The sequence below is a fragment of the Hemicordylus capensis genome, chromosome 6 (genome assembly GCF_027244095.1).
Source record: "Hemicordylus capensis ecotype Gifberg chromosome 6, rHemCap1.1.pri, whole genome shotgun sequence".
Classification (NCBI taxonomy): Eukaryota; Metazoa; Chordata; class Lepidosauria; order Squamata; family Cordylidae; genus Hemicordylus; species Hemicordylus capensis.
Window position 1 is genome coordinate 50774904 of NC_069662.1, and position 26606 is coordinate 50801509.

The 26606-nt window shown below is 44.4% G+C and overlaps 1 protein-coding gene across 2 annotated transcripts in view; it reads right to left on the reverse strand.

Annotated features, from left to right (window-relative positions):
• ZNF385C (zinc finger protein 385C) overlaps positions 1–24523 on the reverse strand; it is a 216019-nt gene extending 191496 nt beyond the window's left edge. The window contains exon 1 of one of the 2 annotated variants that reach the window (XM_053265676.1): positions 24319–24523. The gene's annotated coding sequence lies outside the window, so the exon portion shown is untranslated. The remainder of the gene's footprint in view (positions 1–24318) is intronic. The other variant, XM_053265674.1, reaches the window with a different exon arrangement.
• Between the last annotated feature and the right edge of the window lie 2083 nt (positions 24524–26606).

The window sequence follows — 26606 nt, forward strand, 5'->3', positions numbered from 1 at the left end:
CTGGGGGCCCGTGTTCCTTGAACCCTTTTGCTCAATTATAGCTACGCCCCTGCATAATATACCACCCCAGAGTCTTGGGACAACATGGCCCAGCTACCAGGGGAACATCTCCTGCCATTAGTTTTTGTTGATGAAACATCAACCAGACTATTAGCAAGCCACCAGCCTAAGAGAAGAGGATGTTTCAGCATCTACAACATCTTTTCCAAGCACTCCAAGATGTTCCTGTTTGAGCTGGCTGGTAATGCCAAATTTAACTGATTATCATTTGTACATATCTGTATATTTTAATTAACTATTCTGTTTTGTTTTTATTCCCCACACCCACAATTGTTGCTGTCAATCCTGAGCCCTGGGAAAGTAGTAAAACAGAAAATTTAAAACAACCATGCTGACATAGCAATAAAATAGTTATTGTACATGTTAAACAAGTCACCTTAAATGGCACAGCGGGGAAATGCTTGACTAACAAGCAGAAGGTTTCCGGTTCGAATCCCCACTGGTACTACATTGGGCAGCAGCAATATAGGAAGATGCTAAAAGGCATCATCTCATATTGCAAGGGAGGAGGCAATGGTAAACCCCTCCTACCAAATAAAACCACAGGGCTCTGTGGGCGCCAGGAGTCGAAATCGACCTGATGGCACACTTCACCTTACATGTTAAACTGGCACATTGGGGCTCTTCCAGACAGTGTTCATCAAAACATCAAAGACATCAAAATTGTGTGTGAAGCGCTCCCCGATAACTTGCAGGGACTTTGGGGTAAGTTTGGCCACTATATGAATGCACCCCCTCCATTCCAGAGGAGATGCAAACCAAAAGCCGGGTGTGAAAAACGTCCTGGCTATCCATGAAAAAGCTGCTGTTTTCAATAGGAATATAGGAAGCTGCCTTATACCATTTCAGACCATCTAATTCAGTACTGTCTACACTGCAATGGGCCTTCAATGTTTCAGACAAGAGTCTCTCTCAGCCCTACCTGGAGATGCCAGGGATTGAACCTGGGACCTTCTGCAAGTGAAGCAGATGCTCCACCACTGAGTTACAGCCCCAGCCCCTAAGGGGAACATCTTATGGCAGACAGTGCTCATATGCAGTCACCCATCCAAATGCATACCAATGTGAACACTTCATAGAAAAGAGGACAATACATGCTTGTTCTCCACTCCCTAATATGGATAAAAGGGATGGGGAGGGGGCTTTTTCATGGATTACGGCAGATTGCCAGCAAATGACACCATCATTAATTTGCACTGAAGCAGAAATATATCATCATTTGGAAGAGAGCTAGGAGTGAGGTACCTGTCTTTGTCAATCATTCAATCAATCAATCCTTTATTATGGTCAGAGACCAGCATAAAATTGATACAGGTTAAAAATATGATACCTGTATTTGACAACATTCACGTTTCTCTTAGTTCTAAAACTCTCTACTCCTGGAAGTCGCAGAAGGCACAGTTCCTCCACAGCATATATGAAACCACACAACCCCTCAGCAGCTGCCCTAAGACATTTGCCCAAAGGACAGCAGGCAGTAAAGGTAGAGTTCACACAATCAAAACTGGAAGGGATCAGTGCAGTGCACATTCAGATGCATCCTGCTGTTCTTCTCCACTGCAAGACAAAGCTACCAGATCTCCATACAGATGTGATATGGTGATGGTGGAGGTATCAAAGGAAGCCCCTTCCTTTTTAAGCCAATATTTCCCTATGGTTCCCAGAAGTCTTAGCTCTGCAATCTTCTCTCTACTCCAGACTGGAGTAGGGATTAATCTGGCTGCCTTTTAATCTCTCCTTTAAAACTCTTTCATAATGACACTGGAAAATAAGCTCCCAGAAGAGGCTTCTAATACCGCTTGAAAATTTGGAGCCAACCTATTTATAACTTTTTAATTTATTTTTATTTTTCTTTGCACACATGTTGGATACTAAAAATACAACTTGCAAGAGCTGCCACAGTTTCTGCAGGTTACAACTTTTAAAAGCAGTTCTGGGCTATGAAACGCCTTGCATTGTTTTGAGCATACACCAACATAAAAGCCACCAATTCTTTCAGCTGGGGAATCATGGAGGGTTTCCAAAGGAAGGGCTTTTTCAAGAGAGCTGACGTGGGCTTGTGCAAAGAACTGCACAAGGAGTCATAGCTGGGTGTATATCTAGCAATTTTAGTGCTAACTTATCCTACTATTTTCTCTCTACACCAAGGAAGGAACATCAGGAAATACTGCAGGTTAGGCCCTTTCCCTTGGCCCTCCCCACTGAGGTTTAATTTTTTGAAATTTAAATTTTGTTGTTACACAATTCCCATGAATGTTTAATTTTTTGAAATTTAAATTTTGTTGTTGCACAATTCCAGTTTAGCACACTTCTGGCTTGCCAAACATCTGCAGCACAAACTTACCAAACTTCTGCAGCACACACTTCTGCCAAAACTCCTGCAGAGCTTGAGGATGAGGAATGGGGAAAACAGCATGTTTGAATATGGTTTCAGTCTCTCTTTAAAAAATCCCACTCAATTAACCACTTTTTGAAATTGTATTGAATTGTTCTCCTTTCCTCATGCCCCACCATCCAAAATGACTTGGCTGCACATTTTCCTGGAAGTAAATCCCATGGAACTTAGTGGAAGTTACTTCTGAGCAATATAGATCTCATAGATCAGCTCTGAGAGAGAGTTTGAAGGAAGAGAGAGAGGAAACACCACTCCAGTGCGCTTTCCAGATTAAACCCTACAACACTGTCACTTCAGGTCCGTTAAGTGTGCTTCCACACTGCCTGTATTTCAACATCGCAGTTCCTGTGCTGTCAGCAAGGTGCTGTTCACATTTCCAATCAGGGGTGTAGCTATAATTGAACGGATGGGTTCAAAGAACCTGGGCCCCACATCTCCTGAAGGACCCCGAGCTCCACCCCTCCCTATTTCTTCATTATCTCCCTCACTCCAAGGGGTCACTGGGGAAAGGGGTAAACACGTCCCCCTCCCCTAGCTACATCCGTTTCCAATTAGGGGTGTGCACGGAACCAGCTGGCCCAGTTCGGTTTGAGTTGGGACTGGACTCGAACCAGACCGGCCAAGTTCGGTCCAGCCCCCATCAAATCCCCTCAGGCCCCCATCAAACCCCTAAACCGGTCCGCACATCCCTGTTTCCAATGCCTTGTTTCAGGTTTTATCTTTGAGTTACAGTACTACAACATTGTAAAAAAAAATTTAAAAGTTCTATTTTCCCTGTTGTAGGAGGTTCGCACAAGCCAGAAAAGTCTGCTCCCCCTGCTGGTGGCTTTGCATAACACCCTTTATTTACAGTTTCAAGAGGATCCTACCAAGCTGAAGTAAACTACCACTGAACAGTGTGTAATCTAGAAAGCGTCAGGTGTTGGTGCAGTAGAGAAGAGTTTTACAGGAAGGTTCAAAGTCTGCTTGAAAATGAAAATGCAAGCACACTATGTATTTTAAGAGCTTTTCTGTAGTTACTTCCTTATACATCATAAAATAACCAGGGATATAGGTGATCTTAAGGAATGACTGCATGTAGTATAAAATACTAGGGTGTGGTTGTAATTGCCTCCACTGCCCTTCCAACAGTATCTCTGGTGGAAAGCAGACTAAAGGGCCTTTTTGGAGAGAGGGAATAAAAAAATTCCCATACTTTATTTTTCCATGGAATTGGAAATCTGCTTGGCTAGTTAAAGAATCTTTGAGAGACAGTGAAGGGAAATTAATATAGTGCAGTTTTATTTACACACACACACACCCAGTATAAATAGGTCAAGTAACATGCCAGATAATATCACAATCTACGTTGTGGCATCAGGAAAACCAGTATAGCTTTTGGGGAAGGGAGGGGAGAAAAAAAAATTAAGGCAACTTTTATTCAAATAAAGGGGAAATTTGCATGTGATTCCCTCCTGGAAATTTTTCCAGAAAAAGTTGAAGACCCCTAATCTTTGCTTCAAGTGGAATGAGCTCCCTAGTGAGATACAATCCTCCCCATCTCTGACATTTTTTAAAAAGCACTTGAAAATCCACCATCCAAACATTTTCAGCTTTTTAAATTTTTAATCTGTGTTTGACTTTTAGATTGTCTAAATTGTTTTAAGTTTTTTGTGTATGTTTTAACTTGCTTTATATTATTGTTAACTGCCCAGAGACAAATGTTTGGGGTGGTGTATACATTAGATAGATAGATAGATAGATAGATAGATAGATAGATAGATAGATATCATTGCTATGCTGCTGAATTTTGCAAATTGGGTCTCAAAGCCCCAAATCTACCCCAAAGAGCATCAAAGTTTGACCCACTGTTTTCCAAATTTTAAGCCTTCCCAAATGCAGTCAAAAGCCACCACCAGACAGCACAGTAAATCTTTTGTGTTGATTAAATGCTTTTGCAAGTTCAGATGAATGAAAAATAACTTCTCTCTTGACCGAAAAAGCAAACAGCTTCTTTGCTGCCCCTCCCTTCTATCTGAACACTTTCTGTTTCCCAAGGAGCTGAGGAGAGCTGTGTAAACTAACAGAGGTCAACTGCTGGGGTGGGGGAAAGAGAAGCTAGCAGGCGTGGAGAGGAGGGCAAGCAGAAAGAAGAGTGCTACAGTCCTCCTTCAAGAAGAGTGAGTTGATCCATCAGCTGTTGCCAAAATGGTACAGCGGTTTCCTTTAAAATAAAAAGAGATGTTTGACCGGAGGAGGAGAAAATATCCAGAATGTAGTTTATTGACATAAATTGAGGGCTTTTAGATCAACTTTCCTTGAGTCTGCAAGTAGATTTATCAAAAGAAACGCTTTCCAAACCATCTCTCCATATGGAAACACAAACCTGAGGAATCAATCCCACATAACTGTGGCAGAAAGCTGACCTATGCCCAAGCCAAACACCCAAGCTAACTATAAGTCAGGGGCTGTCTGAAGGAGCCAGAATTTACAACAATGGCAGCCCCTACCAACTGCTGAACTCTCTTCTCTACCCCCTCATCTACAACATCCTTTCCCCACAGATATAGGAAAATGCAACAGAGCAGCACAAGCTAGAAAGGGAAGCCAAACGCCACCTTCCCATGCAGATTCATGGATCAATGGAGCTTTTGCAACATGTTAGATTCTGACCAAGAAGCTCAACCCTGTGCAAAGCTTCTTTGCTCCACCACCCCAAGTCACTAAAATTGCTTGGCAAGGCTCCATAAAGAGATGGAATTACTTGAGAGTGCTTCAATGAACCCAATTAGGAGCGGGGAGGGGAATAGCAGCAATAGCAATAGCACTTACATTTATATACCGCTCTATAGCCGGAGCTCTCTAAGCGGTTTACAATGATTTAGCATATTGCCCCCAACATTCTGGGTACTCATTTTACCGGCCTCGGAAGGATGGAAGGCTGAGTCAACCTTGAGCCCCTGGTCAGGATCGAACTTGTAACCTTCTGGTTACAGGGCGGCAGTTTTACCACTGCGCCACCAGGGGCTCAGTGGCGGCAGTTTTATCAGGGGCTCAGGGCGGCAGTTTTACCACTGCGCCACCAGGGGCTCACCAGGGGAATACAAAGTTGTTCATAGGTACATAAGATTCAACAGTGCAGGGAAGTAGGATCTGTCTTGAGAGATGATACCTCCCCCCTCTTCAAAGAGCAAACTGGTAGGTCTACAACCCCCACATGTGAACACTGTAAAATATTCCCCTCGGGATGGAGCGGCTCTGGAAAGAGCACCTAGGTTCCAAGTTCCCTCCCTGGCAGCATCTCCAAGATAGGGCTGAGAGAGATTCCTGCCTGCAACCTTGGAGAAGCCACTGCTACTCTGTGTAGACAATAAGCTAAATAGGAACATAAGAAGCTGCCATATACTGAGTCAGACCATCGCTCTATCTAGCTTCTAGTCTCCCATTCATATGCAACTGGGGTGGACCCTGCTTAGCTAAGGGGACAAGTCATGCTGCTTGCTACCACAAGACCAGCTCTCTTCTCCTAGATGGACCAAAGGTCTGACTCAGTAGCTAGATGGAGCAAGGCAGCTAAATGGCAGCTAGATAGACCAAGGCAGCTAGATGGACCAAGAGTCTGTCTGACTCAGTACACGGCAGCTTCCTATGGTCCTGGCTTTGGCAGTCAGGCTGTACCCCCTCCTATCTGCCTTCCTCTCTAACACATGCTTGCTCCTTGGCTTAGTGAATGACAGACAAAAACAACATTAGGGGCTGCAAACCCATGACATCTTGCTGTCTCCTCAGCTGGTAAGTGAAATCATCATTCCCCCCCACTTTCTGTTCAATATCCTTTAAAATGTTTGAGAAAACTGTCAGCATATTATTCTCCATCCTTAATTTGACTCTTCTCCAGGCTAAACATACCCAAGTCCTTCTGCCTTTCCTCGCAAGGCTTGTCTTCTTGAATTGCGATCATCTTCACAGCTCTCTTCCAAATCCATTCCAGCTTGTCAACATTCTCCTAGAACTCTGGTGCCCAGGACTAAACATCAAAGGAGGTCTTTATTTCCTAGTCCTTGTAATTGCGTACTGAAGTCATCATCCAGGAGCCAAATTAAAACTTTTAAAAGTAATGTAGGCCCCTCAGGTTTCAGCCCCAATAAAAAAGGTTGTTTTATTTTCACCTTCAGCTGATCCCAACCCACCTCCCTCTTACCAATAAAAAAGAAAACAAGCCTTAATTTAAATCAGAAATTCTGTTGCTCCACAAAATAATAATAATCACTGACAGAAGAAAACAGACTACTTTGCATTCCCTTAAGAACACATTGTTGATAGAAGAAGCTTGACATTCAGCTTCTGTTCTAGGGCTGTGTGAACTATTCGAAGGGGGTTCGGCTCTACATTGAACCGGTTCAGTTAGACGGTTCTGGGGTCAAACTGAACACCCCATGTTTGGTCCAACCTCGGACCGAACCCCCCCGATGGTTCGGGGGTTTCACGATTTTTTAAAATTCATTTTTCTTAACTTTTAGCCCCTTTGGGGGCCTTCGTCTAGGCCAGACCTGCTCAACTTAGGCCCCCCAGCTGTTTTTGGACTACAACTCCCATAATTCCCAGCCACAGTGGCCAACAGACAGGAATTATGGGAGTTGTAGGCCAACATCTGCAGGAGGGCCGAAGTTGAGCAGCCCTGGTCTAGGCCATGGGGGGCGTTTCCACGGCCACCGCACATGCTAATGAGTATTATCCTTCCATGTACCTGAGCCCACTGGTACTGAGCCCATGTGTACATCTTCTGCTGCCTTAGTCCATTCATGCCTCTGATGGAGTAGACTGTTTCCTGGGCAGTCACCTGCCACAAGCATCAATTAGTCTCTAAACCACTTTCTTTCAAATTTCCAACGACCAAGGCACACTTTTTTCTGAATTTAAACTAGCAGCACATGTAATTCATACAGTGGGGAAAGGTTACTTTTAGAGTGTGAATGAGTAAGAACTACCAATTTATATCCGCAGTGGTGGGGGGGGGGATCCACTTTTTGCATCTGTTTTTTGGGACAACTTCGGGTTCGCAGTAAAGCCTCGCAGAAAACTCACAGTCAAGCCCGCTGTGTGAAGAACTCCCTGGCAGCAACATAAGGAGGTTGGCAGTGGCACCGTGTGTGGCCGCCACTGCATCACCATGATCCTCCCATGTGACGTCAGACACAGGGGCCCGGCTAGCCGCCCCCATGTATGACATCAGACACGGGGGACAGGGTCTCCCTCCTCGGCTGCGCGGCCCCGTCTGGAAGGGAGATCGGCCTGTACTGCATCAGGCAGTGTGAGCTGGAGCAACTCTACCTGCCTTAAAGGCGAGGAAAACTGTTCCAGTAGCACTGCAAATGCAGGGCAGGCTGATCTCTCTCCTAAACTTGCTGCACGGCCCCGTTTGGGAAGGAGATCAATCAGCCCTGCTGTGTTGGCAGTGAGACCAGGCGCAGTGCTCCCTGCATTTAAGACAGGGAGAGTCACTCCGGCTGCGCTGCCAATGCAGAGCGGGCCAATTTCGGCTCCAAACGGGGCCGCGCGGGCCCCATTTGAGACTGAAATAACACCCCCCCATCTGATATCAGATGCAGGTGGCGTGTCTGGGGCCGCACTCACGACCCCCGATTGGTGGCAGCCCAGGTTCTTTGAGCCCGTTCGCCCAATGGTGGCTCCGCCCCTGCTCCCTGGTCAACAGAGCTGTACCTCCTGCATGCTGTAGCTCAGGCTCAGACCTTTAGGCTCAGACCAGGAACTTTAGCTGAGAAAATCTCCATCCATCCAAGATCTGGATTCATGTTAACTGGCTCAGTCAAAATATAACCATTCAGTCAAACGTATATTCTGACTCCTAAAGGTTTCATAAATGAATTGTGGCTCAATTTAAGTGTAGATCAGTTTTCGCCTCATGTGTTGAAATGTCTGAAGGGTTGCACTCTCTAGAAGTGCCCATGTAGGCACACTATACAACCCTCTCTCTATCATTCTTAGGCTCAAACTACATAACAGCCAGTGACATGGGACAGAAAATTTTCTGAACAAATATTTTTGGAATTTTCCCCACTGCTATATTTTCCATTTTTAAAAAATCCATCTCTAAAATATACTAATTAATTTTATACAATAATGCAATGTAATTATCAGCAACCAATAGAATATTAGGCAAACTGAGCATTCAAAGTTGTAATTAGCAGTTTTCAGGTGATTATCCCTAGGAAGAGTGCATGTGTATTTGTAACTGGTTTGTAAACAGGGTTATCCCTCTGTTTACAAACCAGTTACAAATACAACTAGGGTAATCCAAACTAAATATCAAGTTACGAATTCACACGTTTGCTCTTTAATTGACTGCAGCAGGGAAATGCTTGACTAACAAGCAGATGGTTGATGGTTCAAATCCCCGCTGGTACTATATCGGGTAGCAGCGATATAGAAAGATGCTGAAAGGCATCATCTCATACTACGCGGGAGGAGGCAACAGTAAACCACTCCTGTATTCTACCACAGAATACCACAGGGCTCTATGGGCACAAGGAGTTGAAATCGACTTGACGGCACCCTTTATCTTTACCTTACAGCCAAACAGCCAGCGTGGTATAGTAGTTAGAACTGGGGAGACCCAAGTTCAAATCCCCATTCAGCCATGGAACTTGCTGGGTGACTCTAGGCCAGTCACTTTTCTCTCAGCCTAACCTACTTCACAGGGTAGTTGTGAGGCGAAACCTAAGTATGTAGTACACCGCTCTGGGCTCCTTGGAGGAAGAGTGGGATATAAAATGTAAATAAAACTTTAAAAACATACACAACTAACATGTTTATACTGCAAGTGAAAGCAAAACTTTATACTGCAAGTTTATACTGCAAGTGAAAGCAAAACAAAAAAAGTTCAGACTGCAAGTGAAAGCAAAACTAAAACTTTGACTAATCTTGGCCAAATCAAAATTTAAATAAATGGCTCAGGGAATAGTCTGAGAACATCACATGTGGTTGCTGAAGCTAAGCAGTAGAAGACGTAGGCAGCAAGCTCTATGGGAGACCATTGGGAACCCCATGTAAGAAAGAGCTGCATACACATCTGCCAGTCACACATTCGAACCTTAGAAAAACAGTATTCTCTTTTGTTTCATAAGATTTACAAACATGCACTGAAGCCCAACCTGTTGTAATCTGCTGTTACATTAAAAGCAAAAATATATTCTCTTAAAAATGGCTAAAAACAAAAAGGAATTCAGTGAAGTGATTTTAGATGTATTTGGTATGCATGCACATGGTTCTTTAACTTTTATAGTGGTTTTTATATAGGGCTGAGAAAATAGCAATAGCAATAGCACTTACATTTTATATACCGCTCTATAGCCGGAGCTCTCTAAGCGGTTTACAATGATTTAGCATATTGCCCCCAACATTCTGGGTACTCATTTTACCGACCTCGGAAGGATGGAAGGCTGAGTCAACCTTGAGCCCCTGGTCAGGATCGATCTTGCAACCTTCTGGTTACAGGGCGGCAGTTTTACCACTGCGCCACCAGGGGCTCTTAATGACATTAAAATAATGAAAATAACTGCTTATTTATTAAAAATGCTGGATTTTAAAAATTGTATTTTTAGGATTAAGCTTAATAAGCAAGTTGATGTGGGGATTGGGGTAGTTTGAAAGATACATCATATTTATTTAGACACTTGTGCCTCACTGTTCATAGCAATCACGGTGGCTAGGTACTTCCACAATGGGCTAACAGCTAAAATTTGGCACACAAAGCTAGGTATCCTAATTCAGGGCTTGACAAATACCAGCTACCAGGGAGCCTTGGTGCCTAGAAATTTAACAGTGGTACCTAGACTAGGATATTCAGAGGACATGGCAGAATTATTCACTAAAATCTTTATTTGCCCCAGACAGCCCTGTTTCTGTTCCAAGTATGTTACTTGTAAAGGGGATAAAGAGAAGCCCATTTACCCTCCCCCATCACAATGTCTGTCACTAAGCCCAGTAATTTTGCTGTGTCCATTGTCTGGCTCCTACATGTTTGGGCTGGCTTCTAGGTCCAAAGATAAACTGTCAAGGCCTGCCCTAATTACTAGGAAAGCCCGAAAACTAGACATTTCTGCACGTTTACTTCAAAATGTGTGGCAATGTATGCCTCCTTACAGAGGTAAATACCCTAGGAGAGGAAAAAACAAGCCACAAAAAAGAAAATAAATGGATTTGGGTTTCCCTTCACACATCAGTACCAACCTCAGACTCAGGGAGCAGGATTTGCTGCAGGAGCAGTTTGAAAAACAAGGCAACTAATACATGTGTGAGGAATGGATAGGTGTGCGACTTCCCCAAAGCAGGGGTCTCCAACCCGGGGTCCTCAGATTACAACTCACATCATCCCCAGCCATATTGGCCCATGGCCCAAGGTCGGGAACTCCTACCCCAATGGATCAATGATGCTCCTCAACTATCCTAGAGTTGTGGGAGAATGAATTTGCAGCCAGAAATATATGTCTGAAAAAAAGGGCCACACACAGCTTGCATAACAAGCACAGATATGTACCTGGCTGCCACTGGACCCCAGACCCCACAATGTAATAATTATTAACACTTGTGAAGAGGAAAGTCCCATTTCATGGCTGGCACTGGAAAACCCCTCACCCCAATTCTTATTCAAGTACTATGGCATTCTGCAGCATATACACTTGGCTTACTCTCTGGCAGCCATTATTAGGAGGTGATTGTCCTGTCCCAACCAACTCCCATCAGTGGCCTTTCCAGACTGCCTCCTTGTAGTACCACCTAATTATTGCTTTTCTGCTATGAGTCGTAAGCAGAACTGCATCACTACTTTCACACTGCAGTAGATACATGTGTTTTGAGGACACAGTAGATTGATCCTTCCCATTTTAAACAGGAGGAGTTGTGTTCTGCTTTAAATGGCCGTGCACCTCTCCAAAAAAAGAAAAAGAGAAAAGACAAGACAGAACAGAAGCACTAACAACAGTCCACATGTGCAGTCATCACATAGCTGTGTATCATTGTTTTCAACAAAGATTTTCTCCATTCAGAAATGTGATGATTTAAGCATGGGGAAAGTGCAGGTTGACAATAGGTGGACAATGATATTGAAGTCATTCACACAATCAAAAACTGTGTTCTACCCAGGTTTAGGAGCTGTGTGTGCTCCCAATTTTCAGCTGTGTGGAGGCAAAGTAGGAGGAAAACCTGGGTAGCTTTTCCTCCTACCTTGCTTCCATACAATCATGTCTACTCGGGTTTTCCTCTTACCTTGCTTCCACACAACCGAAAATTGGGAGCACACACAGCTTCCAAACCTAGGTAGAACACAGTTTTGGGTTGTGTGAATGACCTCATTGTGTTAAACACCCTCCTGTCCTGCCTCTGTACAGAGTAAGTGAACAAGGTGTGACAATCCCAGAATAAACACCCCGTCTGGAAGTAACCAAGGACAGCCTTTTGCCTGTAGCTATTGAGGGCTGAACCATTCATGAGTAAAGGTCTTCAGTGCAAGAGGAAAACAGATTGTAGACTGGAGGACCCTGCCCTCAGGCAGGCACTCAGTGTGGATGGCATTTGGTGTTTGTTCCCTCCTTCAATAAATAGCTTTGGAGTATTTTACAGGGTTTAACCATTAAGCCTTCAGACAGACATCCAAGATGCTTCTTAAACATACAGGCATTCTTTATGGCTCATTTGTGGTGGAACATGCAAAGAAGGAGCACTTGTTTGTCCTCACCCTGGGCAAACCATATTTCCTTGAGAGCATCAACATAATCCTTGAGAGGAGATAAAGAAGTTGCAATTGCTACTTTAGATGCAACTGAAGAGGAGCATCAGGACAAGAAAAGCCTTTATATGTTTCAATCAGTCCTAAGTTGACAGACAGTGCCTGGCAGGCTCCATTGCACTGCTCCACAGTAGTAAGTTTCTGGATGTTTGTTCTGCATGATTAAAGCCTTCTAGGTTCCGGGCAGAGAAATCAGATGTTTCAAATGGTGGGGGCGGGGCAGGGGGAGCTGCAAGCCATTTCACTCGTATAAAAATCACAGCTTGCGGGAAAGAGGCAGGCAAACTTTCAAAAATGTACTCAGATGCAAGACTGCAACTTAAAAGGCATGCCATGTCCAAGATCTCAATGCCTGGATTGTGTAAGGCAAAAGGCTGAGCGCAGGGAATGGCTTGTTTTGCGTATACAGGAGGTACAAGGGTAAAACTGAAAATTTTAAAGACGGGTGGGGACAAAAATTCCAGGAAATACTTTGCTGACATAAGAACTGAACGACACATTTTGAAATCGCAGAACTTGCCGAGAGCCTAGCAACACTCTAACTAATGGCTCTGTTCATGAAAGTGTGCAATCTTACCCATCTTGTTCTCAATTACAACACCCATCGTAACTATCTTTGGCAAATGGCACAAGTCATTCAAGCATCAGCTTCCAGAAAGACAACTGCTTGGCTCATCTGTTCTATTAAAAAGAGAATGCACCTGCAGATACTTATTCCAATAAATAGATACATTTGTCCCTCTCGATGATCATCCAAGTGGCTTTCATTCATTGGTAGGGAAATATGTGCTAACAAGCTAGAATCCTTGGCTGCTATGTTTCACAGCTGGTTTCTGTGACGGGAGTTGTCCTCGGGGATCAGAAACTACTCCTTTTCAAGAACACATTAAAAGAGTTTATCCAGGGCACCTGAATCTCCTGCCTTGATGTCCAGATTAGCAACTACAGTACATCTTTGAATTCAGCTGTATTCTTTACAACCCTTGACAAATGGCCACACTTGCAAATGTGATGCAAGTTTTGGGTGATATAGAAATATGTTAAATAAATACATAAATAAAATAGCACGAGCATTTCCCACACCTTGCTCTGCCCATGGCTTCCTCACAGCCACATCTCTGCCCCCTTTCTCTCCACATATGCCCAAACATATACCCCTCCTCATGTGTGAATAATGAGTGCACTTTTGCTCTCTGTCTCTGGGGCTATTCTCACAATCCTTTGTAGGGCAGGAGGGGTGGCCAGGCTGAGTTCGAGACCCATGTACACTCCTGACTGGCCACTGTAAGAATTCTATAGTCAAGATAGGAGCAGGGGAAATGCTCATTTACGAGCTGCGTATGGAAGTACAGCGTTTGCTTTCCCCCCCAAGCCTTATTCGAGTTGGGCACAAGTTCTGGATTTGCTGCTGCCACTGCTTGCCTCTGTACCCAGCTTGCAGATGACCATTTCCCCCTCCTCCTACCTTGCTTGTTCTCACAATTCTCACAATGGTCAATATGGAACACGCATGGCTCCTGAACCCAGTCTATCCACTGCTCCAAACATACCCACACCAGCCTGACCACTGCTCCAAACATAGCCCCTCTGTCTCAAAAATATACCCACACCCCTATGTTAAGTGCCACAAAGAGAAATCCCTCTGAGAAATTTCACTAGTCTTCTTGAAACTCTTATAGCTTCCCTTGAAATTCAGTGATGAGCTAGTTGCAGACAGCCTTTTTTTTCAGATGAGAGCACAACTTTTGCTACAATAGCAGCAATTCTGAAGTTCTATGCTGCTTATTTCATCTAAATAATGAAATAATCATTTCAGATTCACTTCTAACACACACAGACACTCAAAAGTCCACTCCATATCATTTTAAAAGGAATTTAAAACCACTACAAGCACCACCCTTCATCACATAAGTAGCCAAATTAATTCAATAATGTATCAGAAGACACAAGGGGATTGCTGACATCTTCTGTTTGCGGATTATCACTCTTAGCTTGCCACTTCTGATCACTGAGCTTAATTTGCCAAAGGCATTATTTGTTTCAAGGATGTGAATGCCACCAGCATTATTGCCAAGCTTCTCAGATCTTGCTCCCTCATGAGCATCTAGCAGGAAACCCAAAATGGAGGACTTCTTCCAAATATGCAAACAGGTTCCATGAACAAAACCAATCCAACACAGCAACAGCATTCCCCCACCACAGGGTGGCTCATACTTTTCTCATTCAGCTGAAAACATCCCATATGTACCCGAGAATTCAGATACACAACAGAATCAGACTTGCTAGCTGGTTGCTTTTTGTGACAAGGTTCAACTTTTCTGTTCAGAAATTGCAGTCTGTCTGTATTTTCAGAAACTGACCATGATCATGCACACACGTGGTCACAATTTTTTTTTTAACAGCAATTTTTGGAGTGGAAACAAGTGGCAGGTGGAGGAAAGTTGAGTCAACTTCTAATTGCAAACTTCTGTAAGCTTTCCTCCATAACATTCCCAATGACTGGACTGAAACTGCTCTAGCAAAAGTAAAAAGCCCAAGATGCCAGACTTTGAATCTGGCAAGCTAATGTTCAGAGATTAACTTTAAGACAGGGATTAACAAGAATTAAACTAGTCTACAAATGAGTTTAGTCACCTTAAGTGATGCAGTGGGGAAATGCTTGGCTAACAAGCAAAAGGTTGCTGGTTCAAATCCCCACTGGTACTATACTGGGCAGCAGCGATATAGGAAGATGCTGAAAGGCTACATGGAAGAGGCAATGGTAAACCCCTCCTGTATTCTACCAGAGAGAACCACAATGCTCTTTGGTTGCCAGGAGTCAACACCGACTTGACGGCACACTTTACCTTTTACCTTACAAATGAGTTTGGTGTGTGTTTGTTTTTTAATGTCAAATTTTGAAGCAAAAACCTCAAAATACTCAGTTAAAGCACATCAATTCTGAAATTTTGCCATGTTTCAGTGTGTATAAATGTTTCAGTTCTAGCAATCTTAGATTTGGGTAGAGGTTCAATTTTCCTCGAATATGGAGCCCTAGCCAGTATCTAGAAGATCATGCCCTCTAGCATTCCCTTATCTCTTGGTTGATAACTGGAAAGCCAGGTAAAATTCCTCAGAATGAGTTATAGATAAAATGCCAGCAGTGACTAAGGACACACATGCTTCACCCACAACTCCCAAAAACATGTATCTTCATTGGACCAAGAGGCAGGATTCAAAGAGTTATTGTCCAAGAAGTTCAGGCTGAACCAGGACACAGCAAGCCAAAATCCTTCCATTCCTAATATGATTCAAGACACGAAGATTCATTAGGCAACTTGAAGCCACATTGACTTCAGTATACATGTATATGTATACATGTAATAAAAGTCAAGATGACCAGCCCCATCCTAAGAATCTGAATCTTCATTAGGGAAATAATTCCACAAGATAAAATGTTTTAAAGCTGACACATCATAACTACTATTTAAGGGCCACTTCACATGGCCCCCAGGCCTGCTCAGCTTTGGCCCTCCTGCAGATGTTGGCCTACAACTCCCATAATCCCTGGCTATTGGCCACGATGACTGGGGATTATGGGACCTGTAGTCTAAAAACAGCTGGGGGGGGCCAAAGTTGAACAGACCTGCTGTTTTATTGTGTTGCATTGTTCATGTGAGACCAAGTGAGGGGCATTAGAGGGGTTTTTTTTGGAGGGGCCACCTGACTTCTTCTCTGAGTTTTCTTTACATGTCTTTCCGGTAATTGTGGTCACTGTGAATAGTATATGGGGAACAGGAGATATGATATTGGGAGGACAACACGTCATGATCAGGCAAGAGAGTTCAGATATTTGCAGGCAATAATTCCCTCTTCCAGACCAGATTTCCATGTCCCCAGCCTCTTGTATCTTTGTCTCATCAGGTTAGTAAATGGGAAAACAGCAACCACTTGGCTTTTTTTCCTGGATTAGTGGGCCAACCTGATGTGCATTGTTCCTGCAAGCAGTCTGACCTGAAATCTAGATGGACACAGCTGATAGGGCTCCAGTGTCCCAGTCAGGGGCATAGCTAGGAGGAGGCCCGTGTACGCCCCTCTTCCCAGCAGCTCCTCAGACTGAGGGAGATAATCAATAAAATAGGGAGGGGTGGAACTGGGGGGTGTTCTTTGAATACTTCCGCTCAGTTATAGCTACACCCCTGGTCCCAATTGTGTTCACCTGGGTTCTCAATCCAGCAGCAGCAGCAGACTCAGTAAGTGGGGAGGGAACTCACTGTGATCTATCAGGATGCCATCTCATTCCCAGGTATCCAATAGAGTAGTCTCAGATTTAAAGAGTCTTTATCTGGTGTGGGTGCTTGAAACAGAAAAAGGATTCTGCTGGTTTCAGAGTGGCACTAGACCCTTCATCTGCTAAATCTCATAATTTCATGGGAATCACAGGATTATACAGATAGAAGAGGATATACTCTCAATTTGGTGTTCAGCCCAAATTGTGAGGATTATGATCTGGAAATGTGAGCCCACAATATATTTCCTTTGAAACAAACAGATTGTTAGCCAATGGAGTCTGGACTCACGGGGACTCTGATACCTCGCAGGGCTGGGGGTCCTATTAAAATGGTTTCCCCTTGAAAACTGATGGATCCTGTTGAATTGCCATTAGCTCCAAGGGACTGACTAACAAGCAGAAGGTTGCCAGTTCAAATCCCTGCTGGTATGTTTCCCAGACTATGTGAAACACCTATATTGAGCAGCAGCGATATAGGAAGATGCTGAAAGGCATCATCTCATACTGTGTGGGAGAAGGCAATGGTAAACCCCTCCTGTATTCTAGAAAATACAACCACAGAGCTCTGTGGGCACCAGGAGTCGATATCGACTTGATGGCACACTTTAACTTTACCAAGAGATTAGGCTGGTGACATGGCTGGTGATCCCTTCAAAGCCCCAGCTGACCTTTGGAATGAGAAGATGACTGGAGCAGTTGACACAATCACTGCTAAAGGAGGGTCCAATCTGTCCTTTGTTTTACTGAGTGGAGTCTGGAGGTGATGAAACAGCTGCTTGAGTGTCAGTGGCAAAAAACCTGTGACAAATCTCAGTGTGAACAAGAGGTCACTTTAGGGCCCATATCTTGGCATTGATTTTGGCTAAGAAAGATCATTTCATCTTCACTGCATCTGCCAGTGCCACCCAATACAGCTTTTCTGGGTGGTCATGGGCCTTTCATATCTAGGCCCACAAATGAAATTGGAGGCACCCATGGTGATACACTGTGCCCAATAAACAGTTTGTGGATATATTTCTATATTTGCAGATTTAATGGAGCCTCCACACAGCAATCTTAATATATAAGCTAAATCTTAGTCTGTAGCAGGAAGAAATCAACAAGTTCCCTGGCAGTTTAGAGTAGTAATCCCCAATCTGTGTGCTCAATTATACATGCAAGTCATGAGAAATAAAAAATCAATTCACTAAAGCATCTCAGACCATAACCTACCCACCAACAGAAGATGTCCTCTGCATGATTCATTGCTCTCTGGCCTTGTCTCCTTCAAATCAGCCTCCACAACTGCTCTATCAGTTGTGACTGGATCAATCACTCCGCATGAGGAGAGTAAGCAGAATTACCTGTTCACTGAGGAGGCTGCTTGTTGCTTCTCTGCAACAAGCAGAGAAGATGCTTGCTGGAGATGATCTGGACTTGTCTGGAGACGCTCTGGACTCATTTCCTTTCAGGCAGGAGGCATATTCAGAACAAAAACTCAGAAAAAAGCACATGGAGGGACTACTCTGAAGAGAGGTAGATCTTACTCATTCATACTCTAAAAGTAACCTTTCCCCACTGTATGGATTACATGTGCTGCTAGTTTAAATTCAGAAAAAAGTGTGCCTTGGTCATTGGAAATTTGAAAGAAAGTGGTTTAGAGACTAATTAATGCTTGTGGCAGGTGACTGCCCAGGAAACAGTCTACTCCATCAGAGGCATGAATGGACTAAGGCAGCAGAAGATGTACACGTGGGCTCAGTACCCATGGGCTCAGGTACATGGAAGGGTAATACTCATTAGCAAAAATATAAAGTGTGCTGACTACTGGCACACTGAGCATATTGTATATGTATTGCACATCCAAACAGGAAGCAGCTACATTTTGTAGTGGGTCAACTACACATGGGCCTTATTCAAGGCCTAAGAAATGCAATCAAATGTGTTATGGAATTGTTCTGCTACTTGCTTAAAATATTTCTTTTTTAAAACAATATGCCAAATGTTCAACATATTGAGTCTTGAGACCAGGGATAGATTGGGACTTCCATTGGTGTACCAAGCACCCTAACCGAGTTGTCAGATTTGTTTGCGGAGCTGGCATTGGAGATGCCCAGGTTGATGGTGGTGGGTGACATTAATGTGCACTTTGGGACTGAATTGGCAGGAGACGCTCAGGAGCTCATAGTGGCCATGACAATTATGGGTCTTTCCCAAGTGGTCTCAGGTCTGATACATGTTGCTGGTCATACACTCCATTTATGATCTGATCAGGGAGGTGTTCTGTGGTAGTGAGGACTCCTATGATTTCCCCATCATCATGGGGAAAATGACCACCACCTGGTGAATGTTCAATTTACAGCCACGAGGGGTGGGCAAGGTTGAACAGGCCTGATCTAGTCCCATTTCAAACTGGCTTACAGGCAGGTTATGGGGTGGAGACTGTCTTGGTCGGCCTGATGGATGATCTCCAAAGTGGAATTGACACATGTAGTGTGACTCTGTTGGTCCTTTTAGATCTCTCAGCAGCTTTCAATACCATGGTATCCTTCTGGATCATCTGGGGGGACTGGGCATAGGGGGCACTGCTTTACAATGGTTCCGCTCATACCTCTCGGGCAGATTTCAGAAGGTGTTACTTGGAGAGTGGTGTTCTATAAAGCAAGAGCTTTTGAATGGTTTCACTCTCCATGTCAACCATCAGGCAATGACATAACTTTCCTAAATGCCTGCCTTGAGGTGGTAATGGGCTGGATGAGGGATAACAAACTGAGACTGAACCCAAACAAGATGGAGGTGCTCACTGTAGTAAGCCACAGTTCAGGAAATGGGATAGATCTGCCAGTTCTGGATGGGGTTACACTCCCACAGAAGGAACAGGTCTGCAGTTTGGGATTCTGGACCCAACTCTCTTTCTGATACCTCAGGTGGAGGCGGTGGCCAGAAGTGCTTTCTATCAGCTTCAGCTGGTTCACCGACTGTGCCTTTTCCTGGAAGTGGGTGACCTTAAGACAGTGGTGCACATGCTGGTAACCTCCAAGCTTGACTACAGTAATGCACTCTACATGGGGCTGCCTTTGTACATAGTCTGGAAACTGCAACTGGTGCAAAATGGTCCTGCCAAATTGGTCTCTGGGATGTCCGGAAGAGACCATATTACTCCGGTTTTAAATGAACAACACTGGCTACCAGTAGGTTTCCAGGCAAAATACAAAGTGCTCCTTAGTCCCTATAAAGCCCTTAATGACTTGGGCCCAGGCAGAAATGCTCTTACCCCCAGACCTTGGAGCCCTGGTCTGTAGCCTCCAAGGTCTGGGGGGCCACCATGTCCAGGGGGGTCTCCTGCCGCCACCCTGTGCTGCCGCACCGCTGCTCTGGTGTGCCAAACAGCCGATCTCTCCCCTATAATTTTAGCTGCCATGTGTGTGGTTGGGGATGGGGTGAGCTGAGCAGGCCTCCCCCCGTCATGGGCTTAAGACAATCTATTCCAACTGTTCAGGTGCGCTGGAACACCTTGCAGTTCTCAAGGGCTGTTGGGCCAGATGGACAGGCCCAGCGCAGCAGCTGCTCTGCCCGCCACTGCCATTGGGAGGGCTTGGCTCACCCCCCCCGGCCATGGCGGCTAAACTTAAAGGGGGGGGAGATCAGTGGTTTGGCCTCGGCGGGGCAGCAGCAGCAGGTTGGTTGGTTTGTCTACAAGGGGGGCCTCGCGGTGGAGGGGGTGGTCCAGGTGCCAATATTACCTAGGTGTGCCACTGGGCCCAGGGTATTTAAGAGAACGCCTTCTTCGTTATGAACCCCGCTGCCCTGGGCGATTTCCAGATTACACCCTGCAATGAGGTCACGGCGGATCTCGGAAATGTGTTTCCACACTTCCTGTGTTGTGAAACCACAGTCCCTCTGCTAACAGCAGGGTGCTGTTTACATTTCCGAAGCCTTGTTTCAAATTTAATCGCTGCAATATGGTGCGATGATGTCGCGTATCTGGCGTTAAAAAGTTGCTGCTTTTCCAGGTTGTTAGTTTCCACAAGACTGCGCCTCCTGCTGTTTACGTTTCAAATGCAATTTGCCTGAACGGAAGCATTTTGCTGCTGTTGAGCAGCTAATCTGGAAAGCGCCCTGGTGACTTCAGAATGCATTTACTAAGAAGCAGCCTTTTGTGGCTGGTCTGTGCTTTACTTGTCGCTTGTACAGTTCTTTTCTTGTGTGCTTGTGTTTTGATCCTGCCATGTTAGATATAAATCTACACACTACTGTAGTCCCGTTAAGCATTATAAAGCAACTAATGTTTTCCATATTTCTCTGTATCTCTGCTGATTAACAATTGATATTTGTTTACTTGTGTGTGTGTTTGTATTTTGATCCCACTCTTTAGCTACAGATCTGCACTTTGCCAGTTATTGCTAAGGCACTCACCTAGTCCTGGCTCCACCTCTGCAGCTGCCCACAATTGGCTCCATCTCTCACTATCTGTGGCTCCACCCATCACCTGCCCTGCCTCGTGTCCCCTCAGTCCCAGGAACCACTAGCCTCCACTCTTGGGCAGTTAACACCTCTGAGTACCACCATCCCTATGCCAAGTTGTTCCCACACAGAAGAGCATGTCCATAACATCTACAATGGAGCAGGTTTGTGGGGTGGTCCTTTGCCATGGAGCTAAGTGACAAGTTTTCAATTATTCACAATTATGAAGTGCTCTTGAAGGAAATGGAAATGTTGCTATAAGGGAGTCATCTTCACTGTTTTTCAAACAGGGACTATTTTGGCAAAAAACCTCAGTGTGAGAGCCATTTCCCACTGTGCTGACCTCTGCAGAGTACTGTGCTTTTCTCAGTGCTGGGAGGGCCCTTTAAGAGAGACAGAGAGTTTTAAGAGTTCTGTGGGGAAAGCACTGGGAAGGGCTACACTTCTCAACACTCCATGCATGCCTTCCAGGATGGTGCAAGGGATCAAAAGGGATCAATTTCCCTTAAAGGAGCCCCCTCCCCAAACCCTGAGTAAAGCATGGTGAGAATGGTCATCTCCTCATGGTGCGGGGGTGGTGGTGGTGGTGGTGAGGGGTGGTGGTGTCTGTGCAGAGTATTCAGCTTTGGCCAAACAAACAATTAGTCAGGGAACCCCACAGGATTGATGGGGGCCACCACTGGCCCCTGGGCTTTACAATTAAGAACACTGCTGTAAGGGGTAGCTTCTTCACACAGGCTGCCTACAATCCCAATCAAGGACAAGCTCTTCTGGAAGGTTAATAAATGTGTCAAAGCTTTGCTCTGTAACAATCCCTATCTGCACCAGAGTTGTTACTCCACTATTAACAGTTCACTCCACAGATGCCCTTGAGAGAAGGAGATATTTCCCCAGCTTCTTAAAAAATGTTTAAAGAATTAGAGATATTATGTCGGAGATTTCCCAACTGCAATGTGTGACCCAAATAAAGAGAGCAGGGGGGGAAAGGAAAGCAAACTTGTCATTAGCCAGATGAATTCTTGCGTACAAAAAATGACAAGTTTCTGTAGATATTTACAAGCTATTGCTAATGCAAGATGACCGTTGTCATGTTGGTTTCAGAGCCCAAGTGATATAAGGTAGGTTTAGCTGATGATTTAGTCTGAAACAGCTATTGTTGAAGTAGGAGGACCTAAGCAAAAGTTTTACACTGGACTCTTCTTCAGGGAGAAATTATGCAGAACACTGTTCATCAGGATGACTAAGAGTTCTGTACAGCTCTGGTCTGACAGAAACTAGCTTGACAGAAGATACTGAGCAGAATATCTGGTTGCACATGTACATAGGGCTGTACATGTACCAGGACTCTTCAGCCTCGCTTTCCTTCCAGCAGCTTCCTGCTTCCCTTTTGCATATTCACCAAAGGGTCACCCACTCCCAAGCAAGAGAATGCAGTCAGGTGTGAAAACAGACATATGCTTCCACTCTTTGGATCCTAGACACTATCCAACCTATTTTGGCCTCATGAAGAGTTGCTTAATATTAACACTTGCATGGTCTTCAAATACATTGTCTTTCAGTTTCACTGGACTTTGTTATTGAGTTCTAGCTGCACAAAATTCTTCATCAACCTAATAAAGAATTTCAGTTCAGTGCCTGCCTGACAGTTTTCAAAGCATGCATATTTCAATGTCAATAGGAGATGACTGTATAAAAAGATTCCATTATGCCAGTTTGTTACCTAAAAGCTCTGACACTGACACTATTAAAACCTCTTCACTATCCTTATTGAATTAAGGTCTATTTATTGTAATAATATGCTGCCCTTTGAGTTATACCCAACTGTTCATAAGGTGGCCTACATGTCCAAACTAGGTACAGAAAGCTTCTGTTGGCACAGAACTATCCAGGGGGTTTGAGTTACACAGATGCTTGCCAAAGGCAGCTGAAGTGTTCTGTGAAGGTGCTGCCTAAGACTTCTAAGTAACTCAAAAAACTTATACAGCATTCATCTATAACAAACAAACAACGTGCCAGGACACTAAGCTTACTTTAACCAAACTGGTGCCTTTCTGGACATGCTTGTATAACTCAAATACTGCAGAAGTCACATATTAATAGAAGTAGGTACACTAAAAAAAAAAAGAAAAGAAAATTGCTTGCCTTATTTTGGGTGCCTGATGAAGAGTGTTGTTTAAATCAAAAGCTAACATACTCTTGTATCAAGCATCCATATGAGAAATGCAAGCAAGAGTTTGCAGTTTGCAAGAATATGCAGCTTTCCAGCTTACACATTTCACCTTGCCAAGCTTTTTTTGGAAGGAGGATTCTGATGCAGTGATATGGTCTTATATCCCACCTGGTATACAAGCTGGATTTCAATATTTAGAATTAAGAATGGGAAATCAAAGTTTGGATCATCTATATAAAATTAGTCTTGTAAGGAGCAAGACACCAACAGATGGGGGACCATCTATCCCCATCATTCTGGCCACATCCTTCCATCAGGCCTAAGCCAGGCCATTCAGTTCAATGACTATCCAATGTCCATATCTCTTGCAAGTGTAGCCAAATCTTGTAAAAGTGCCCCCAAAGTGATTTTAAAATATTTTAAAGTTCACATACGTATAAAGAACTGTTCCCAATACATACTTGTTCCAGTCGCTGTCTGGAACATGGCTTTTGAATCATACAAAATCAGAATATTTCATAAATTAAAAAATAAAAATAAAACAAATATCAAAACCAGAAAACGCAACTCTATCACATCCCAGAGGAAGAGAGGAACAAATGAAGATTTTTAAAGACGTTCCCTTTACTTCTTGCAAAAATTGGATTAATCAATAGAAGAAAAAATAGGAGAGAAATAAGGAATACTAGAGAGGAAAAGAGATAGATGGTTGGATAAGAAAGATAGACAGAATAGAAAGAAAAACTGGATTGAGAGACAAGACAGGAGAGAGAAATCAATATAAGGACAAAGAACAAAAACAGATGTATACAATCTGAAAATAAAAAAATAGGAAGAAAGACAGTGGAAAAAGACAGTAGACTGAGAAAGAAAAAGAATAGGGAGATGATGGAATAAAGAGAAACAGAGGAAGAATCGGCAGTGAGAGAGAGAGAGAACGAACCGATTAAGACACGGATTAGAGAGAGCGTGTGTGGGTGTGTGTGGGTAGGTAAGTCGGTGGGTTGACTCTTTCCCCTTAAACGTTCCTTTTTGTGTAGGACATATGAGAGTCCGTTCCCCACGCGTGCTCCAAAAAACCACTTTTCCACGCACACCCTCTCTTTAATGAAGAAGCAAGCCGGTTCCGCCTCCATCACCTGGCACAGTTACCTCCCTTAACGATCGACACTCCTTGCAACCCCGCGTCCCCTTACCTGGCCAGCTGTTACTCAGCTAGGCATCGCTTGCAACATCTTCGCCTGCCTCCTAGGCAAAGCAGGTAGCAGCAGCCCTGCTCGCACTAGGGCAGTATGCGCGTGCAAACGCCGCGCGCCTGCCTCCTTCTCTGGACCCTTGGGGACGCGCACGCGCGCTATCCGTTCTTAGGGGGTGTAGCTGATCCCCCGCCTCGCGCTGCCGTTGGAATGTTGACCCGGGCAGCAGCACGCGAGCCGCAACAGCTGCGCCAATTAGCGATGATGGGGGTAACCGTTTACATGCATAGTGCATGCAAAAAAGGTTTCTTGCAATGCATGCAACAAGCAAGGAAATGCGGAGGCGGCGGTTGTTTATCCTAACAACCCAAGAAGGAGCAGAAAAGGACAACCAAACTGATCGAGGGGTTGCTACTCTTCCCTTACAAGGAAAAGCTAGAGTGGTTAAGGCTTTTTAATTAAGAAAAAAATATCATTACAGATATGATCAAGGTTTATACAATTATTAATGGAGTGCTGGAAAAGGATAGGGATTGTATGTATTTTCTCTCCCATTCTTACAAAACTAGAACTCGGGGTTACCCTATGAAATGGAGACAGACAAACGCGTGCACGTCTCCATAGAACATGTAATTAACTTACATGTCGCCACAAGATTGGTTGCCATAAGATGTAATGACTGATTTAGAAGGCTTTAAAGTATTAGGGACATTCTTGAAGGGGAGGTCTATCAACAGCTATTAGCCAGGATAGTGAAATAGAAACTCCATATTCAGAAGCAGCCAGGGGCATAGCAAGGTTGGAGTGGGCCCAGAGACAAGATTTTAAAATGCCCCCCCTCCACTGAAGCTCAGCTCATGAAGTAAAGAAACCTTAAATGTGCATCATCCTAAATTATTTTTTAAAAGATTTTGCAAATTGTGGACGATGCAAGTCATTTAATGGTCCTAGAGAAAGACATGCTGTTCTGGTAGCTCCAGGTCTTAACACTCACATCAGTTTCGGAGGATGAATACAACTGAGAACCAGCGTGGTGGAGTGGTTAGAGTGCTGGACTAGGACCAGGGAGACCCAAGTTCAAATCCCCATTCAGCCATGATACTAGCTGGGTGACTCTGGGCCAGTCACTTCTCTCACAGCCTAACCTACTTCACAGGGTTGTTGTGAAAGAGAAACTTAAGTATGTAGTACACTGCTCTGGGCTCCATGGAGGAAGAGCGGGATATAAATGTAATAATAATAACTGAAGGAAGCCTGGGCAGGTGTGCAGCTGGGGGAGTCAGTCATGTGACTTGCCTCTGGGGGGGCCCCCAAGGCAATGGGCTCCCAGACAACTGTCTCCCCTTGCCCGATTATAGTTACGCCCCTGGAAGCAGCATACCTGAGTAAATTTCTGGAGGACAAATAATGGGACGTGGCTTTTGTCTCTATGCCATGTTTCTGGACTTCCCAGAAGCGTTTGACTGACTGACCCATGTTGTTTGTTTGTTCTTGGCATTTATATGGTGAATCTCCCAAAGCAGTTTACATAAGAGCATAAGTAAAGAATCATACAAGCAACATGTTTACATCTTTACGTGCCATGCTCTTTAGGCTTTGATCTCATCACACTTCTTTCGTCCCCTCAGATCAAGATGGTCGCTGTTGGTCACTCTGTGGTGGCAGTTGGGGGAGGGAGGAGGAGCACCTCTGATGAAACAGGGGAGAGGGATGGAGGAGGCAACCACCCAGCCCGTGTCTGACTCTCCACCTCAGAACAAGATGGTCTCTCTGCACTCTCACAGTTTTTAAGTCAGAGCCCTTGGCACTGAGTCTCCTTCCATCAGCTGGAATAAGGGAGCTGGATGGAGGCAGCGCAGCTCCACTGTCTGTGTGTGTCTCTCCTCTCCTCCCCTCCCCTCAGAGAAAGATGGTCCCTGGTCACACTGGTGGCAGTTGAGGAGGGAGGGGGCCGCCTTGGAACATGGGAGCTGGATAATGGCAGCTCCACAGTCTGTGTGTCTCTGTCGACCCCACAGAGCAAGAAATAGGGTGTTAGATTAGGACCTTTAGTCTAATCTGGCAGAGTTCTTGTTAAAGAACTTATCTTATTTGTTATTTCTCTTTGTAAACTGCCCTGAGCCATTTTTGGAAGGGTGGTATGGAAATTGAATTATTATTATTATTATTGTTATTATTATTATTAAGAAGCAGAATTGCTTCTTGGAAAAGAGACACCTTTTAAAGTGGTGATTCTCTTTATTTAGCAGAGGGAGAGTAACTGGCCCTATCCACCCCCAGCACAGTAC